This window comes from Chrysemys picta, chromosome 9, assembly GCF_011386835.1.
Source record: "Chrysemys picta bellii isolate R12L10 chromosome 9, ASM1138683v2, whole genome shotgun sequence".
NCBI lineage: Eukaryota > Metazoa > Chordata > Testudines > Emydidae > Chrysemys > Chrysemys picta.
Window position 1 is genome coordinate 84466067 of NC_088799.1, and position 20589 is coordinate 84486655.

At 44.1% G+C, this 20589-nt stretch overlaps 1 protein-coding gene across 8 annotated transcripts in view; it reads right to left on the reverse strand.

The window, feature by feature from the left end:
• NEXMIF (neurite extension and migration factor) overlaps positions 1-20589 on the reverse strand; it is a 243365-nt gene that overhangs the window by 128849 nt on the left and 93927 nt on the right. The gene's annotated exons all lie outside the window — the stretch shown is intronic.

Here is a 20589-nt window from a genome sequence, read left to right on the forward strand (position 1 = left end):
CATTTTCACCAGTTCATATTGCCTTTAATACAGACAGGAGCAAATTCCTGTCTGGTGTAAGCCCCCTTCCTTAACACTAGGGATAGATTTGGCCTGATGTTTCTAAACGTGACTGAGTAAATGTATATATTTTTCCGGAGCAATACTGTGATAAGATGGCCAAATACTCACAAAACCACACAAAGAGGAGGAATAAGAAGACCACTCCAAAGAGAGCATGTGGCTATAGAATCATAGATTCCAAGACCAGAAAGGACCATTGCAATCACCCTGGATAACACAGGCCATAGAAGTTCTCCAAAATAATTCCGAGAGTGTGTTTTTTAGAAAAATATCCAATCTTGATTTTAAAATTGCCAGTGATGAAGAATCAAAAATAACTGTTGGTAAATTGTTCCAATACTTAATTACCCTCGCTGGTAAAAATTTACTCCTTTTTGCCCTGTCTGAATGTTACTAGCTTCAACTTCCAGCCATTGGATCCTCAGGTCTGAAACAGTTTAGCCCAAAGGCCATAGAGAGACAACAGCATTGTGTGAGCAGAAGAGAACAGTTATGGGTCAAAAAAAAAATTGGGATATAAATGCATTTGCTAATTCATTTCTATTCTGTATGAAAATGTAAATTGGGTAAAAAAAAATAAAACAAACAGAAGAGGCCTAATTATTTATACAGGCATTTTAATCAAACAATGAATAGCACACAGCAACCTTCTACATCAATTAATAAAGCTGGCTTCTGCAAAACAAAAGAGTTACACCATGTGCCCTAATTATAAAATCCAGCCTGGAGATGCTTCGCCCCCCTCCCCCCCCCCCCCCACACACACCTGGCTTAATAAATACCCACTGCATTCCTGAGCTGAGGACACTCGTTAGCCCCACACTCTATTTACAAATTCATTATTGCACTGCATATTTACTAATGTCTCCGACAGTAGGAGTGGTCGTAATGCAGCACTCTGAGGCGAAACAGCAGCTAATTGAATGCAGGGAAGGGGAGGGAGGGGGATTCTGTCTCTTTCTCTCTGTACGGGAGGCAGCTGCTTCCACTTAAGCTCAGCACATTTCACTAGATGAGGATAAAACAGGAGCTATTAGATGTTTGCATTAGATTCCAGGGAGCCACCTCTATGTTTTGTACTAACAAAGCATGCTTTACAATGTATTTCTTTAAGTCTTACCTTGGGCTTCACTTGATCAAACAACATTCACCAACATAACATATGTGACCAAACTGGCTAATGATGAGCTGTCACCTTTTTGACAAATCAGTGCATATGCCTTCTGAAAGCAGATCTATCGAGAGAAGCCCCGATGCCTTACACACACAAATACAATGCAGGGTTTTTCTGCGAGCCTCAGAAGGACTGGTGCAGAATAGAGGGTTCAGTAGTTTCTTGCTGCAGATAAACAATGAGCTAAACAGCCTATAATGTGTTAAATGTTATTTTCCCCTAATCTGGTGGTGGTGGATTTTGTTGTTTTAGCAGCAAAAGGCGACATATAGATTGTCACAGCTGTCACAGAGTAACAAATACAACACGGGTTATGATAATCAGTTGCTTGCTAATATACAATGAAAAAGCCATTATGTGGGTTTCTTTATGATCCAGAAATATGCACTTTGAGCTGCAGGGGAGATGAAGGCACGCGGCACTGTGCTGGATCTCCTCTGCAGTCAGGAGCAGACTCACTATGGAGTAACAGCTCCCTCCACAATCATAGGTCCCATTCCTTTTTAAAAGAAGAATGGAGCACTGCTCCAAGCATATACACCAGTGGTGGGCAACCTGTGGCCCATCAGGGTAAGCTGATTGAGGGCTGTGAGACATTTTGCGGATGTTGACCGTCCGCAGGCATGGCCCCCTGCAGCTCCCAGTGGCCGCGGTTCGCAGTTCCCGGCCAATGGGAGTTGAAGGAGGCGGCAGGCCACAGGGGCTGTAAAAGAGGGCTAATGATACTTATTTGTGGAAAGTACTTTGAGATCTATAGATGAAAAGCACCATTAAGTATCACACTATATAAACACTAAGAATGAAGTAAAAGTAAGATGACAAATTCATTCACTCACACAAATGGAGAATTTTCTTCTGTATCAGGGACCAACCCTATTCAGGAGGACCTTTGTATGTTGATTCTTTAGCAGAATTGGACCCTTAAACGAGAGCTAAAGATTAATAAATCAAGGAGAAATAAACCCCGAACCCCAACGCCTCAAGGATCTTGCTCATTTACTAGAACCTTGACACAAATGAGTAGTTCTGGTTTAGGAGAGTTGTCGCATGCGTTAGGAGTCTGCATATGAATAATTTTGTATCCTGACACCCACAGTACATTATCTACAAACTTACTCACTCTCTTTCTCGGTACTATGGCTGGTAAGTAGTGACAAGAAAGAACAAAAATATTTATCTCTCGGCTTCCAAAAATCGTCCTTATTTTTTCTGGATGTTTAAAATTATTTCATCCCTAAGCCAAACTTTGAGGTTAAAAGGAGCATGTTGTGCCCTTCACAATTTTAAAAATGTGGTCAGCAACTTTGTAAGTTGAAGCTGCAAAGCTTCTTGGCTTAATCATGCTTGCAAGTGGGTCCAGATATAAACAGTCAAAGGAATTAATTTTAGTACTCAAACATACTGAATGTAATCAGGTATTGTTCAAGGCCATTTATTTTGTTGTATGATAAAAAAAAAAAGAACTTTATTAATGCCGGTCTGATTTTCCTGGAGAGAATCCCTCAACGAAAAAAGCCCTCCAAATTTTCAGAACCAAACAAAGAAAATATTCAAAAATGTACCTGTCAGTTTATGTTTATGCACAGTAAACTGTGCTTCAAAGAGAAATCATGTTGTACACTCAGCGTCTGTAATTAGAAATTACCAACATGAATCATGTTTTGGTTTTGATTGTGTGTAGGTGCTTTAATGCCCTAAATGTGACATGCCAAAGTTTCAACAATACACTTTTCATCAGTGGCTTAGAAAAAAACCACCAACAAAGCACCAAAATAATATTTGATAAAAACTGTAGGACAGAAAACTTTCGCTTCTCCCTGTATCTTGACACTGGAATTCCAAGAGCTAATGAAAAACAATAAAAGCCAATGAGCTGCTTACTTCTAACTCCAAAAGATGGTGTGTGCGATACAGATTTCTGTAGTACACACAGCTGTCTCCTGACAGTGGTTTTTCTTGACACTGATGTTCCAGAGAAGTAACCCAGTTAAGCACTATTAAATAATAAATAATAGATATTTTTAAAAGGCTAGCAGGTTCCTTGTACCACCCATCACAGTCCTCACTGTATCACCCATCATGGATACCTTCATTGAAGTGGTTGAAAGCAGAGATAAAACTCATCCCCTTCTGGTCTAAAAGAGCACCACAGCTCAATTGGAACTAAAGGAGAATCTCTATTTGATGTAGGAATATTAGGCTTTTACGGTCCCTTACTGCACACTGTGAAGCAGGTCTGATCCCCTCCAATTTATCCTCCTCTTCTATATCTTGTTAAAAAGTTCTTATTAATTATTTAATAGTATACTGTAAGAATACCAATAACAATTCTCTAATAAAAATTTTTTGACTTGTAATTCTTTGGCTAATTAGGAGGATATCAGATAATTACAAATGAAATCTACCTTTGAACAGTAGACCATAAATGGGTGCGTTGCAAGCAGTGAAATAACACAGAGAATAGATGTTTTCCATCACCAAATGTCCCGAAGGACCTTTCCTGCTAAATGCTTCAATTTCAGATGTACATGTTTAAAATCTCCTTCTGGGTTACGCTGCACATTTTACAGGTAAGAGAGACTAGCTGCTAACCTGAAATGTGATTCAGAGGAGGGAGATGCTACAAACAGGGTTTCTTTTTCAGTTACCAGCATGACTTCTCTTCTTTGTGATTTAGAGATACTTAAAAACAAGTAGGTTAATGAAGCAACAATACACTGACTGTGGAGTGCCGATTAACACAAACTTCAGGAGCGTCATGAGGCTATTCAGCACAAAGGCAATATCCAAAAGATTTGATTGGGATTATAAAATTGGCCTTAAAAAGTAACCATCATGTTTATTTATTTAATATTCCACATAAAATAATTCCTGGGGATAACTGTGTGTCACCATAATCAGGATACGTTTTAAAACATCTCTATTAATCTATAGAGTATACTTTTTAATTCCTTTTACCTTATTGTGTTAGATTTTTGGCATTTCCCCACCCTCTCTTTCCTCCAAAAAGCTTGGTTAGCAGTTCAATTAAAACAGCTCTCCAGTGTACAGTACTATAAAATCCCTCCTGGCCAGAGACTCCAAAATCCTTTTCCCCGTAAAGGGTTAAGAAGCTCAGGTAACCTGGCTGACACCTGACCCAAAGGACCACTAAGGGGACAAGATACTTTCAAATCTTGGGGCGGGGGGTGGGGGGGAGGCTTTTGTTTGTGCTCTTTGTTTGGGAAGTTGTTCGCTCTTGGGACTGAGAGGGACCAGACATCAATCCAGGTCCTCCAAATCTTTCTGAACAAGTCTCTCATATTTCAAACTTGTAAGTAAACAGCCAGGCAAGGCGTGTTAGTTTATCTTTGTTTTCTCAACTTGTAAATGTACCTTTTGCTAGAGTGTTTATCTCTGTTTGCTGTACTTTGAACCTAAGGCTAGAGGGGGGGGTCCTCTGAGCTCTTTAAGTTTGATTACCCTGTAAAGTTATTTGTCCATCCTGATTTTACAGAGAGGATTTTTACCTTTTTCTTTAATTAAAAGCCTTCTTTTTAAGAACCTGATTGATTTTTCCTTGTTTTTAGATCCAAGAGGGTTGGATCTTGATCCACCAGGAGTTGGTGGGAGGAAGGAGGGGGGATGGTTAATTTCTCCTTGTTTTAAGATCCAAGGGGTTTGGATCTGTATTCACCAGGGAATTGGTGAAGAGTCTCTCAAAGCTACCCAGGGAAGGGAATTAGCTTTGGGATGGTGGCAGCGGACCAGATCTAAGCTGGTAGTTAAGCTTAGAAGTTTTCATGCAGGCCCCCACATTTGTACCCTAAAGTTCAAAGTGGGGAAGCAGCCTTGACATCATTCAGGATACGTTTTAAAACATATCTATTAATCTATATAGTATACTTTTTAATTCCTTTTACCTTATTGTGTTAGATTTTTGGCATTTCCCCACCCTCTCTTTCCTCCAGAAAGCTTGGTTAGCAGTTCAATTAAAGAGAGGCTTGGTCTAATGATTGGATCACATGATTGGAGCATCAATTTTTTCAGAGTTCTAAACCTGCTTCTGACGCTTCACCTCTCTGCCTCAGTTTCCTTATCTGTAAAGCAGGGATAATAAAAAGTGCACATCATTCAAACCTTCTAAGAAAACATGATGTGCCAACTAATACATAACAGCAAACTGACTAAGCTATTTGAGGTTACTACGGGCATCAGACAGGGATGTCTTGTGTCACCCATGATCTTTATACTAGTAATGAGAAAGACCACAGAACAACCAAGGGGCACACAATGGATTAACACAAAAGTCAGAGGACCTTGACTTTGCAGATGACATCAACTTGCTATCCCATACCCATAGAGACATTCAACCCAAAACAAAGGATCTCCAGGCCTATGCACAATTAGTAAAACTGAAAATCAGAGAAAATTAAAACCATGAGAATCAACACATAACAAAAAAAACACCAACAACACTTTCTGGTCTGACACAGAAGAGGTCTGATATTTCATATATCCTGGCAGCACTGTAAGTACATTAGGTGGAACAGATGAAGACATTGATGCCAGAATAGTGAAAGCCAGATATGTCTTTGTAACTCTAAAGCCAATCTGGAGACACAGAAATTTTGCCCTTCAGACTAAACTTTGAATATTTGACACCACTGTAATAGTCAGTCGTATTATATGGCACTGAAACTTGGAGACTTATTAAGACCTTACTTATCTAAACTCCATTTTCATAAGCAGCTGCCTTAGACAAATCCTCAGTATCAGATGGCCAGAATAAAAACTCAAATGAAGAATTCTGGAATAGGACAAAATAGAAACTGATAGGACAGGAAATTATGGAACAAAAATGGAGATGGCTAACGCATACATGGAGGAAAGACCCAAATAACACGACACAGGCGTTGAACTGGACCACTCCAGGCCAAGAGGCAATGAGGCACACCAAGTATAACAAATTCACAGCAAAAATAAATTGAAAGCTATCAAAATGACACTGAAAGAAGCTAATAGTGCAACAGAAGACCAGCAAAGATGGAAGGCAGTGATGAAGGCCCTACGTTCCACATAGAATAAAGAGGCACGAGAGAGAGAGAGAGAGAGAGAGAGAGAGAGAGAGAGAGAACCCCACAGAGGAATTGTGAGGATTAATCGTGACAATGTTTGTAAAGTGCTTTGAACGTGAAAATATGAAGTGCTAAGCATTAATATAATTCCATTTTCATTTAGAAAACACAACAAGGAACCATTTGTTACTCAAGAGAAAAGGGAATTAAGCAGACAATAGGGCCCTACACCTGAGAGAAAAAAATGCTACTTAGAAATGGAAGCGTACGCGTGGCCTTCCTCAGCACTGATCTCCCACAGCTCTGCACATCAACCCGTTAATTTCTCAGAATATTTGCTGAGGCCTGCGGCTCAGTCAGGCCTAGCACAGGACTGAAATATTAAGCTGTCATTTTGTCTGTGATTGTGATGGAGTCGCAACTTGAAAAGACTTTCTGAACTACATCAGCAATGGTAGAGCCCAAAACAACCCAGTGTGTTTTAAGCTAATTTCTTTTAATGTGTTTATTTGTATTAATTTAAAATTGTATCTAATTGTATGCCTGCTGTGTGTGCGCGTGCATGTGTGTACAGAATTTAGACACTGTTCATTTCTACAGTCTCATTTGAGCACCTGAAGCTGGTGCCAACCTATATGAAATCTCCTGTTGCACACCGTTTAATCTATAAGAAACTAAAATCTGTTAGTGAAAGCATATGGCTCACTTTTGGGTTAGCAACAGAGGGTCCTGTGGCACCTTTAAGACTAACAGAAGTATTGGGAGCATAAGCTTTCGTGGGTAAGAACCTCACTTCTTCAGATGCAAGAAGTGAGGTTCTTACCCACAAAAGCTTATGCTCCCAATACATCCGTTAGTCTTAAACGTGCCACAGGACCCTCTGTTGCTTTTTACAGATTCAGACTAACACGACTACCCCTCTGATACTTTTGGGTTAGCATTATTAAAGTAGGTATTAGATTTACAAAAATGTGTTTTGTGATAATGAAATACATGTAGGGCCTTGCATGTATTAATCTCACTCATATAATCTGTACCCCATGCTATAAATATAGTTATATTAAGGCTTTGTCTACACTATGCAGCTCTCAGTGAGACGGCTGTGCCGCTACAGCCACGCCGCTAAAAGGCGCGCAGTGTGGCTGCTGTTTGTCGGCGAGAAAAACATCCACCCCCAACGAGTGGTGGTATCTTTGTTGGCAGGAGAGCGCTCCTGCCGCCAAAGTGCTGTTCACACCGGTGCTTTTCCTCGGCAAAACTTTTTGTCTTTCGGGGTGTGTAGACAAAGCCTAAGTGTTTTCATTGCAAACCTCTGTAACTGTGTAACTCACCAAACAGAAAGAAGCATTAATTAATGTAAAGGCAGGCTTCCTACAGAATGCATGAGGTCCTGCACACAAGAAGGCCTATTGAACCAAATGAGCCAGTATGAACCATCAAAGAACAGGTTTCAGAATAGCAGCCATGTTAGTCTGTATCCACAAAAAGAACAGGAGTACTTGTGGCACCTTAGAGACTAACAAATTTATTTCAGCATAAGCTTTCGTGGGCTACAGCCCACTTCTTCGGATGCATCAAAGAACAGGGACTTTGTTAATTGTTCCTACACACACACCCTTGAAGAGCAGACATGCATGAGGACTCCCCTCATCAACTTGAACTCTGGGGGAAGGAATAAAAATTCGTGTCAGGAAGAAGAAACTGGATCTCTATGCTCCTTGGACTTTGGGAGGACAAGATTTCTAAGGGTATGTTTACACTAGCAAGTTTCTGCGTCTCAAGTTATTAGGGTGACCAGATGTCCCGATTTTATAGGGACAGTCCCGATTTTTGGATCTTTTTCTTATATAGGATCCTATTACCCCCCACCCCCGTCCCGATTTTTCACACTTGCTGTCTGGTCACCCTACAAGTTATACCACTTTTATTAAAACGCTGGAATTAAACTGCTGTTGCGTGTCCACACTGCGATCCTTGTGACATTGGAGAGCATCCACATTAGCGGCTCTTGCAACGGCAAAGACAGCAGTGCATTGTGGTAGCTATCCCACAGGGTGCTTTGGGAAGGGTTGGCAATACCTCATGAGGCAGGCACAGTGTCACATGATGCAGGTTTCCCAATCTCATTGTTCCAGGGGCATCCTACTACATTGCCAGCTACTTTTCAACTGAAGTGGGGAGGGGAGGGAGAGAGAGAGAGTGTGTGTGTGGAGGGGGGGGGGGGAGAGAGACAGTGTGTTTTGGGGGACAGAGAGTGTGTCAGCATGCTGTCTTGTAAGTTCAGACATGGGCAGGAAGCAACCAGTCCTGAGGCATGGGAAGGGGGAAACCCCAACATCAGCCCCTGCCTCCCTCCCTGGGCTCTCTCTCTCTCTCTCTCACACACACACACACAGCCTCTGTGTTCAACAGCACGAGCATGCCACATTAATGGTTTGCTTTGTATCCCGGAGCAGATCAGCATAGCACACATGGGCTGTCAGAAACAGTGCTTTGAAAGGGGAGGGGCGCATGTCTCCAGGGCAGCCGAGTTCAAAACAATGAGCAGAACAGTCACTTGAGGCATTATGGGACAGCTCCGGAGGCCAATTACAGCGCAGAAAGCAATCAAGTGTCTACACTGGCAATAGAGAGCTGGAGCCTCTGCGCAAATACCCTTGTGACTCTCGTCAAGGTGGGTTTTTTTGCAGTGCTGCAACTGAGGAGTTTCAGCGCACAAAGTGGCTTGACAGCGTGTACACACGTCTGCAGTTTGACTGCAAAAAGCTGCTTTACTGCGCAGAAACTTGCCAGTGTAGACAAGCCCTAGACAAAGCTAGGGATCCCCAGCTCCTTGTCCTCGGTTAGCCCTAAAGGACCTACAGAGTTTGATTATTATAGAAGCTTCTACCACCCTTTGGGACCTAAGTCTGTAACTCAGTTGTGTACGTCTACCTACTTTAAGCTGGTAAATAATGCTCTTATTTATTTTTTGGGCTTAATAAATCTTTACTTAGTTGATTACAGGATTGACTACAAGCGCTGTCTTTGGTATAGGACCTAAGGCGCAACCGACCTGGGGTAAGTCACTGGCCCTTTGGAACTGGGAGTAACCTGAATATTGTTGTGATTTTTGGTATAAGGGACCATCTATCACAAAGGCAAGCTCACCTGGTGGCAAGATAGACTGGAGTACTCAAGGGAACTGTCTGTGACTCCATGTTAATGCTGTTATAGTACTTGAGGAGTTCACACTTGACACTTGATTGGTGAAATCGAAGTATAGAACTCACAACCGGTTTGGGGTTTGTTCCCTGCTTCTGCCCTGAGGTTGGCATTCATACTCCTGAGCCACTACAGACAGCTTGACAACCTTCCCTAATGCAAACACACGGCAACATCTATATTTAAAAACCCCTCAAACTCCAACCCAAAGAAGCCACTTAACTTCACACATGTCTCCTCCTGGAGAGCGGATGAGAGAACACACACATGACAGGCACTGGTGAGACCTCATCTGGACTACTGTGTGCAATTCTGGTCTCCCATGTTTAAGAAAAATTAATTAAAATTGGAACAGATGCAGAGAAGGGCTACTAGAATGATCCAAGGAATGGAAAACCCACCTTATAAGAGGATACTCAGAGAGCTTGGACTGTTTAGCCCAACCAAACAAAGGCTGAGGGAAGATATAATTGCTCTCTATAAATACATCAGAGGAATAAATACCAGGGAAGGAAAGGAGTTATTTAAGTTAAGCACCAATGTTGACACAAGAATAAATGGATATAAACTGGTCATCAACAAGTTTAGGCTTGAAATTAGCCTTGGGCGGAAGGGGCGGGGAGGTCAGCCTCCCCCAGCCAGCCCTTCCATGTTGTCCAGTCCACGCCGCCCAGGGCTTCAGCAGCGATTTAAATGGCCCGGGGCTCCAGCCACTGCCACCATAGTGGCAGCCAGGAGCCCCGGTCCCTTTTAAATTTCTGGCCACAGGGCAGCTGCCTCCCTCTCCCCCCACACACACACCATCAGCGGCCCGGGGGTGGGGGGGAGGTGGCAAAAGGGGCAGTGACATTAAAGCACTGCCATGGTGTGCTTTAATGTGGGCTGTGTATGGGCCAGTACTGGCCACTTCTTACTGGTACACTCACTGTACCGGCCCACTTTCACCTCTGCCAGCCAGCCATGCTGATAAGCACAGTACAAGATCCAATATAGGACAGAAACACAGGGAAAGTGCATCCTCCATTGACTGGTTGGCAGGCTCAGCAGAGGACTGAAAAAGCCATGGAGACTGAACACGCCTCTCACTCCCAAGAGTGGGTCCTTCAAAGTCAGGACTTAGCCATATTGATGGAATGGGCGGAAACTTACTCCTCTGTGGACCATGCTGCGCTTCGTTTATGAACAGAGGGGTTTGTCTTCTTCCTGGCTGCCAGACTGGTACCTTTGGTCAGAACTGATTTCACCAAAAATTATTTTAAAAGTTAAGTAGAATGTGGTAGGTATTGAGCACTCTGAATTCATTACTATGAAGCTCAGGCTGGTTACGAAGCAAAAAAGAGAAAGGCTACACAATTTGGCTTTGGCTCCCAGCCTTCCCACAGTCTGGAGGTGTCCCATCAGCGGTTTTGTTTCAGACTCATCCTTAGTCAATAAACAAGCACATGAGGAGGGAGGTATCACCGTGCAAAGGAGTGATGCCATATGTTCTTCTCTGCCTAACCTGTTCAGCTTTTTCATGCTTTATACTACAATCCACCAAATGTACAATAGTGAAAAACCTTCCCCCTCCCCCAACTTTTAATGGGTACGCATTGGGGGTGGAGAAGAAGGGGGGAAAGCCACAAATAACTATAAAGAAAAGATAAAAATGTGCAGGGGGAGATTTATAAGAGCAAATATTTTATCAGCTCTTGCTTTATTATTATTGTTATCACAAACAATAGATCAGCACAATGTTATTATCAAAGGCACCAGCTCATTTATAGTGACTAACCAGGGCAAATAGGGACAACAGTTTTAATGAAGCAAGGAGGCCTGCAACTTAAACTGAATTCTCGGAAAGAACACAAAGAATGCAGCTGTAGCAGAAAGAGTAAACTATGATCATAATGACAGAGTCGGTTGCTTTATCATGGCTGCTACACAGAATCTAATGAAACATGCTCCTCAGGGTAGCTGACATCAAGGTCTCTCTTCCCAGCATTCAGTTTCACTGCAACTCCTTGCATCTCACTAGCTGCTTACATACAGTGCTCTCTTTTACAATCCCACCCCTTCCCCAGTCCCACCAAGCTATGAATCAGATTTTCACCAACCATACAAAAAGGGGGAAAAAAATCAATAATGAACCAACTTATCAGGGTTCACAGACAACTGTGAACTGTGAGCATGTGGAGGATAAATGGGCCACAGGTCAAGGTCACACCACACATGTCAATTAGTAAGAGGTGTCTACATTTTGCTGTCTATTGTATTATCGGAAAAGCTGAGTGTTTTGTTAAAGGCAATGGATAACACTTAACAGGATGGAAGGAAGGCTCGAAACAAGCAGCCTTTCCTATTCCCTATATAATGCTACATATTTAGGGGAAGTAATGGCAAAGGCTATCTTAAAAGTTTGCTTCTGAATGCGTGCTGATGAACATGAAAAATAAGCAGCTGCTGGATGACCCATTGTAATCGCTTGGGATATCACATCCCAATTTCTGAACAGGGCTTTGGAATAGTCAAAAAAGAGGCTGCCACCAGAGACTACATTCTAGGTTTTAAGCCCAATACTGTGCATACTAATCAGGTAGTATATATATATGTGTGTATACATGCGATCAATAAAGCTTGTCATTATGACCTGCCTTGATTTAAAGAGTTACAATAACCTTGGACTCAACTACAGTGTAATATTATTTGCAGTTACCAGGGAGGAATGACGGTCTAGCATTTTTATACTATACTCAACAATATGGCTAAATTCATTACTGGCAGTAAAGCAATTTTAATTTTAGTTAGAAATTCTAAAGTCATACTTGTTACCATAGAGCAGGGGTGGGCAGACGTTTTGGCCTGAGGGCCACATCAGGGTTGTGAATCGGTATGGAGGGCTGGGTAGGGAAGGCTGTGCCTCCCCAAACAGCCTGGCCCCTGTCCCCATCTGCCCTCTCCCACTGCCCACCCCCTGACTGCCCCCCTCAGAACTCCCAAACCATCCAACACCCCCCCACACTCCTTGTCCCCTGACCGTCCCTAACTGCCCCTTGGGACCCCACCCCATCTAACCCCCCCGTCCCTGTCCCCTCCCAGGACCCGCTACCCCTAACCGCCCCCCCGGGACCCCACCCCCTATCCAACCCCTCCCTCCCAGCCCCTTTTGGAATGTGGCCCTACGAACATGGGCGGAGGACTCAGGAGGAGCAGGGGCAGCCGCGCAGCCGGAGAGAAGTGGTGGTTTCCCCTTCAAAGTGCTGCTTCTCTCCGGCCGGCTGCGCGGCTGCCCGGTGTGCCTCCTGAGTCCTCCAGTCGTGTTCCCCGCGCTCCCGCCATCTGCACCTCCTGCCTGCTCCCCTGCCCCCGCAGTGCAGCCCTTCCCCCCACAGGGGGTGCGTTGATGCTGAGCTGCCCGAGTGCCCGGCCCTGGGGCCCCCTGTTGTTGGGGAGCCCGTGCAGGGCACCCTGTGTTCATCTGCCCCTGAGCCGCGCCGCCCAGCCGGAGCCAGCCACGCCACCACACTGGCGGCATGGCGAGCTGAGGCTGTGGGTGAGGGGGGGCAGCAAGGGAGGGGCCGGGGGCTAGCCTCCCCAGCCGGGAGCTCAGGGGCCAGGCAGAACAGTCCTGTGGGCTGGATGTAGGGTTACCATATTTCAGCAAGCAAAAAAGAGGACGGGAGGAGCCCCGCCCTAGCCCCGCCCCTGCCCCTCCCACTTCTCGCCCCCCCAGAACCCCCAACCCTCCCCCCGTTCCTTGTCCCCTGACTGCCCCCTCCTGGGACCCCTGCCCCTAACTGCCCCTCAGGACTCCACTCCCTACCTAAGCCTCCCTGCCTCTTGTCCCCTGACTGCCCCAACCCTTATCCACACCCCCACCCCCAGACAGACCCCTGGGACTCCCACGCCCCATCCAACCACTCCCCACCCCCTGACAGCCCCCCCCCAGAACTCCCAACCCATCTAAACCCCTCTGCTCCCTGTCCCCTGACTGCTCCGATCCCTCTCCTCACCCCTGCCCCCTGACAGCTCCCCCCCAGAACTCCCAGCCCCCCACCCCCCCGCTCCTTGTCCCCTGACTGCCCCCTCCTGGAACCCCTGCTCCTAACTGCCCTCCAGAACCCCACCCCCTACCTAAGACTCCCTGTCCCCTAACTGCCCCCTCCTAAGACCCCCCCAACTGCCCCCCAGGACCCTACCCCCTACCTGTACCCTGACTGCCCAAAACTTTCTCCACTCCCCCCAAAAAGCCCCCCCCTGAACTCCCGACCCCCCCCCCCGTTTCTTGACTGCCCCCTCCAGAACCACCCTGCCCCTTCTCCTGCCCCCTGGCCCCCTTACCCTGCTGCTCAGAACAGGGTGTTGGGCTCTGTGTGAGCCGGACACGTGGCTGCGCTCCCCAGCACAACAAAACCCGGTCCCTGGCCCTGCACAGTGCTGCCGGAGCCGGGCTGCAGGGGAGAGCTGCCGGCTCAGAATGCAGGGCGGAGCTCCTCTACAGCTGCTCCGGAGTCCAGCCCGGGACTTTCCTGCAGCCCTCCCAGCTGCTCGCTCTGCTCTGCCGGGGGAGGGGGGAAATCCCGGACATTTTGAGTTATTTACAAATTCCCCCCGGACGCTATTTTTAGCACAAAAAGGAGGACATGTCCGGGTAAATCCGGACGAATGGTAACCCTAGCTGGATGTGAACTGCGGGCTGTAGTTTGCCCACCTCTGCCATAGAGCCATTGAGAGCAGCCACTGAGATAGGTAGACCCAGGCAGACTGTCTATAATTGTGAAGAAAAACACAGTTAGGGGACTGGTGAGAGAGAAAACAATCTTGAATAACAGGTTCACAGCCTTGCCAAGCTACACTGGCAGGTGAGAATTGAGGTTCCAAACAAGCCCTTTGTATGCTGGTTGGACATAGCAGTGTCCAAGGCTTATACACATGTATTTACAGTCTGGCTAACATAAGGGGACAGGCATAACTCAGATGGACCCACTATGCTGCATAAATGAGTGCTTCCTACAATGAGATCTTCTCAAGTGCAAGTTATAATTGTGTACATATTGTAAATGGCAGTGGTACGTACTTGTAATACAAATGTAAAATATCTTTGGAGGCCAGTTCTAAAACACAATAAAGTACTCTGATTGCCTCTGACTTAAGTACCTACCAGTCCTGATTACAGCTAGGAGACTTGTCATCTTATTAGGGGGTTCAGCAGGGTCACTGGTATTATCCTTACTGGATTTTTCAGTTGGTATCATACAATTTCACCACACAAGTGACAGATCACATTTTAACACCATTTCTAAGTACACACTTTCCTCCCTCCCTGCAGACTGTTTTCTGACCCCTCAGGAACTTTTGTTGAGATGTGGAATGCATTTAGCCCCTCAACAAAGCTTCATGAAAGAGCACATTTAATCAGCACAGCCTTGATTTATATGTCTGCTTCTTACAAGGCCCAATTTCCGATGCTGAAATTCTGATTTGCCATCACAACCTTTAGACCTACAGCCAAAGAATGTCATTTTTAATGCCGCTCATTTGGCAAACCACAAAGAGAGCTCACAAATCCAATGAAGGAGATAAAAAAACCACAACAACTCAGGCCTGCTGCATAGCAATGGGAAAAAACACATAGTAAATCAACCATTTGACCACTGAGCAAGTGCCAGCATTCACTGGGAACCTGGCTAGAGGCGACACTTTTTCAAATTATTCACAAAGCGTTGCTTCAGTTTGCTTTTTAACCGAACAGAGCTTTGACGTCAGCGCTTGCTGGCAAAATATTCACTGAGAATATCTGAGTACCTGGAGTGTTGCAGCTGCACACATATCTGGAGAGGTTTAAATTCAGTGGAACATTGAGGATTCAAACTTTGACTGGGAGAGCCATTGTGAGTGACTGAATTATATGAATTAGCTAGTAAGAGAACAAGCCCTGGATTTATTTAAAAATAAAAAAGCAAGGATGCCGCACCACAGCACTGATTAAGTATCGTGCATGACCAATTATTTTTCTTACTCCATCGCCTCTGACGCTCTTGTTTCATCTGCCTGTTACATCCTGTCATTTATACAGCAAGCTCTTCGGAGCAGGGACCATGATTTACTGTATGCTTATACAGCACCTAGTGTAAGAACATAAGAACGGCCATACTGGGTCAGACCAAAGGTCCATCTAGCCCAGTATCCTATCTTGTGACAGTGGCCAATGCCAGGTGCTTCAGAAGGAATGAACAGAACAGGTAATCATCAATCATCACCTATTCCCAGCTTCTTGCAAACATAGGTTAGGGGCATCATCCTGGCTAATAGTCATTGATGAACCTATCCTCCAGGAATTTATCTAGTTCTTTTTTGAACCCTATTATAGTCTTGGCCTTCACAACATCCTCTGGCAAGGAGTTCCACGGGTTAATGGTGTGTTGTGTGAAAAAATACTTCCTTTTGTTTGTTTTAAACCTGCTGCCTATTAAATATGCTGTGAGCATGACTGGGTCCAACCTGGTTGCTACTACAATTTAAATGTTAAAAACCAATAGTTTACCTTGATCATTGTTTAATGATGCAAGCATTATTATTTGAGGTTGGTGCTTCCCTAGTGGCTGGGCTGGTTCTTCTGAGTCCACTTAGAGTTAGCTCCTTCTGATTAGGGACAATGCAGGAGAAGGAAAGCACGGAGGGCTACGTTTCAATTAGAGGACCAAACATGATAAGCAAATGTATGTAAAGGTATCTACACACTGCAGTGATTGGCTCTTTAAAACTGTGTATAATAACAATAGTTTCATTTTAATAGTTTATGTTAAAATTTCATGATGTGCCAGCAAATGCACTGCAGTTTGGTTAACAAACCAATGACCAGTTAGAAACAGCATGGCTCTCATTATGCTACATGCCATGGCCCCCCAGTTCACAGTTACATCTGGGCTAGAACTCAAATCCTCCCATTCTACAAGTATGTCTGAGCCAAAGGAGTCTCTCTTGGTGGTGAAGTCTCTGTGGCACACAATTGAGCAGTTCTAATTCCATCTGCTAGGGAGCAGTGATGCACATACCTGCAAGCTAGCTCATCATATACCTCTATCTATAGATCATATTTGAATAATATGAGAGCTCATTTCTGCCTCTCTTACTAAATATTTGTTGAGACGTAGGAAGGCACCATCCATTTTTCTGTACATAAAGTGTTGGGGGTGGGAAAGTTAGCAAGGCTCGACCAACAGTCTGCTCTAATTATTGGAGATCTGATTTATTTTTTAAGAAGTTCATACCAGTCTTCTGGACGGGATCTGTGTTTTATTCTTTTGAATGTGAAAAGTACAAGGTATTTTTTAAGTCATGCCCATGCTTTTGCAATGTATTTCTCTCTTCTGCCCCCATGTTTGGAAGACATCGCCTTCATTTCATCCCAAATTATAATTATCTAAACGTAGGAGGTATGAGGAGGAGAAGAAGCCAAAGTAGCCATATTATACACTCATATACACACACTAAAACAAGTATAAATTAGAGCTGTCCTTATTCTGCCATAACCACAACAGTTTGCATTTCTATAGCATCAAGTCTATTAAGCATTATTTTCCCCATTTTTCACTAGGGTAAACTGAGGCATCAAGAGATCACACAATCTCAAGGTCACACGATGAGAATGTGGCATAGCCATGGTAATTCAATCCTATGCCTTGACCTCAAACCCTTCCTTTCCTTCTTTCCTTCTCTACGAGAGTTCTATTTTTCATCCATTGTACTGTAGTTTCTGCCTGGGCGTGGCTTTTTTCCCCCCAATTCCCCCATAGCTCACTTGAAGGTAGACATGGGGGAAGGGTTGTTTACAAATAAGCTGTAAAACCAACATAAAGGAGCAAGAGAAGACCATGTGATACCATGCATGGGTGGCAAGGTAGTGCTGCACCAGTGACCCCTACTATTTACACTGGTTAAGCTCTTCTTCCATTTTTAATGTGATGGGACATAAGGCATATAGCTGGTTGCATCTGACTGCTGGGCAGAGCGTCTTGCTACACCCCTGATGCGGGGCTCTTTCATTCACATAGAATGGTCTTCAATGTCGGAGGGGAATGGAACTGTTCACAAAGGGAAATCTGTGGACTTCTTTGAAAATTTAGGCTTAGAGCCACCAATGTTCCACCAACCTTTGCATAAGGACTATCATGGTGGTAGTTCTCCATCTATGACCAAACGCAGGCAAAGGCCCCACTATGTACTTCCAGTTGCATATTATGAGGTGGGAGAGAAGCACTTAGCCTAATTCTTCCCTTTTTCCCCCCCTTATGCCCCAAAATTTACTGTGCATCAAGCCAAAAATATATTAATGTGCGGAGAAAGCACCAACCAGTCACAGCGCTAAGACACATACAGACTTATGTTTCGAACTGAAATTTCCTTTGCACCAAATGTGTATGTTTTACAGATTTCTACCATAGCATGACTTTCATCCCTTCCTCCTCACAGCTCCTACTTGTCTCATGGTGTGAGATTGAAGTAGACAAGTGTGAAAGAATCATATAGGGCTCAACATCATTAGGCTCATTTTGAAAGCATAAGAGCTGACAGGTCTGAGGAAGCAACTTCCTGTTTCCCTCTGGGGCCCAGATTTGGGTGCAGGGAGGGTTGGGGAGAGGAAGAAAGATCTTTCAGAAAATAAAACCAGAGGAATGGTTTGCGGTTTTTTTCTGCAGTCTTGGGGCCGTTGTAAGGATAGCATGCAGCAGAATTACAAAGGATTAAATAACTAATAAACCCTCAAGTTAAACATAAAGCCAAACAACAAAAACACAGTGAAAGTTCATCCTATCAGAACTACTGTGCTGGGTGAAATATTAACACATTCACACTTGAAAGTTGCGAAAGGGTCAGAACTATCCCCTGTTTAAAATGTATCGTTGTTACACGATATCTGATTTCAAGGCAGAATGTATCCTGCAGACACGCATAAGAAAATAGCTGAGTAGGTGTCATAACACAAACATCCATTTATTTCCTGCCAAATTAGATCAATGTCCTCTCTCCACAAAAGAATGCTCCCTGCAAAGTGTTCAAGTTCAACTTATATACAGCAGAACAGGTCGCAAAATCAAACAGCACCATAGCACACAAACAGTGTTTCTATTGTAAAATTGGCTCAGTTGCATCTCTCAGGACACTTGTATTTAATTTAAATCTCCAATATTTGTACCAAAAAAAAAAAAAGACAAGAAAATCCCCAATTAAAACTAACACAAATCCCACCCCCAGATGAAAGCCTAACAAATGGACCTTGCACCATACCCTAAAGGTCAACAAACCAGATCTGGCAGTCAATTCCAAAGTCAAGGGCTCTCCCATAAGAATGACTTGCTCCCAGCACCCAGTGACTGTAAACCTAGTGGCTGTTATCTTGAGCAGCCTCGCTAATCTCATCTGCTGCAGTGGCTCAGGGTGGGAAGGGTGGTGTTTTAGGGCCAGGATGCAAACTTCAGCTCAAAGTCAACACCTTGAACTGCACCCAGAAATGAAAAGTAAGCTGTTGAAGAACAAGTCTAATTTTTGTTCCCTGCAACTAGCACCATTGAACAAGCAGGCAGCTACATTCTCTACCAGCTGTAGCTTCAAACTGGCCATCCATAATTGCCCTGGCAATTACAGCATCAAGGCCTGACCCCAAAAGGAAAGGTCACCAATGGCTAATCAGGCAAAAGTGGCACTTTGGGCCACCAATGCCAGCTAGTGGCTCAAAGACAGATGGGGGTCCAAAAGCCCTCCAAAATTGTGAATCTTTTGGACACAAACACACCCCTCTAGTAGGTTTGGTGGGAGTTCTAAGGATCAGTTCATCTTGTTAATTCCAGTCTCCTGGCCAAATTCCCAAGTGGGTTACATTCTGCTTCCGAAATTCCCACATCCTTGTCCTCCTTCACTTCCTGTTCTAAATGGTGGCATAGTGCTAAAGCATTTGGTTAAACTGTTCTCACACTCTACCCTGTTTTAAAGGATTTCTCTTTGAGGGCCTGAAGTGCGCCCTATGTAGAGTTTGCACCTCTGCTCAATTCAGCGTTAACGTTCTTCAGAATAGAATGCTCTATATGAACATAAGATCTTCAGCATTACTCATAGCATTGCCATTAGAACTAGATAAATTCATGGAGGTTAAGTCCATTAATGGCTATTAGCCAGGATGGGTAAGGAATGGTATCCCTAGCCTCTGTTTGTCAGAGTGTGGAGATGGATGGCAGTAGAGAGATCACTTGATCGTTACCTGTTAGGTTCACTCCCTCTGGGGCACCTGGCATTGGCCACTGTCAGCAGACAGGATACTGGGCTGGATGGACCTTTGGTCTGACCCAGTATGGCCATTCTTATGTTCTTAACAACAAATCCAAGATGACGACACTGAGGGAGTAAAGATAGTTGCAAATGCTGTTCAGTTTTGTACTACACAGTATCAACAGTTCTCGTGTTTCTTTTGGGAGTCTCATGATATTTGTTGTTTTTCTTAAAGCCTCAGTTCCCAGATGTGTGAATAAGTGGGAAACAGAGTTTTCTGTTTTTTTTTTTTTAAATAGTAACTTTCTAAGCCTCTTGGTTGCAGAGAAAAATCTTGAAAACGAGACCCAAGTTCACTAAGTAAAAAGCAACCAACTTTTATTAATTTTGTAAAAATTTCATGAGTTTGGGGGTCTGACTCATGATTTTTGAAAGCATGTCAATATTGGTTACACTGGGAAAATATACAAAATTTCAGTTTGTAGCCCAGTATCAAATTTCTGGATAACCAATCAGTGGTAAGATACAGACATTCCAGACCATTCTTACACCTTAGAAATGTAGTAGCATTAAAGGGATAAGAGGTAGGACAAAAGAGCTTCCAGGTAATATGATTAGTGGCCTGAACAGGCCAGGAATTCCTGGATACTAATCCCAGCTCAGAGTGGCACAGTATGCTTGGTCTTTGGCAAATCACTTTGGGCTAATTTTTTCAAAAGTTATGAGTGATTCTGGATGCCTCACTATTTAGGTACGCAACATGAGACCTCAACCACCTGATTTCTAGAGAATGGACGTTCAGCTTTTTATGAAATCAAGCCCCTCCTATCTCAATCTGAATTCTCAAAA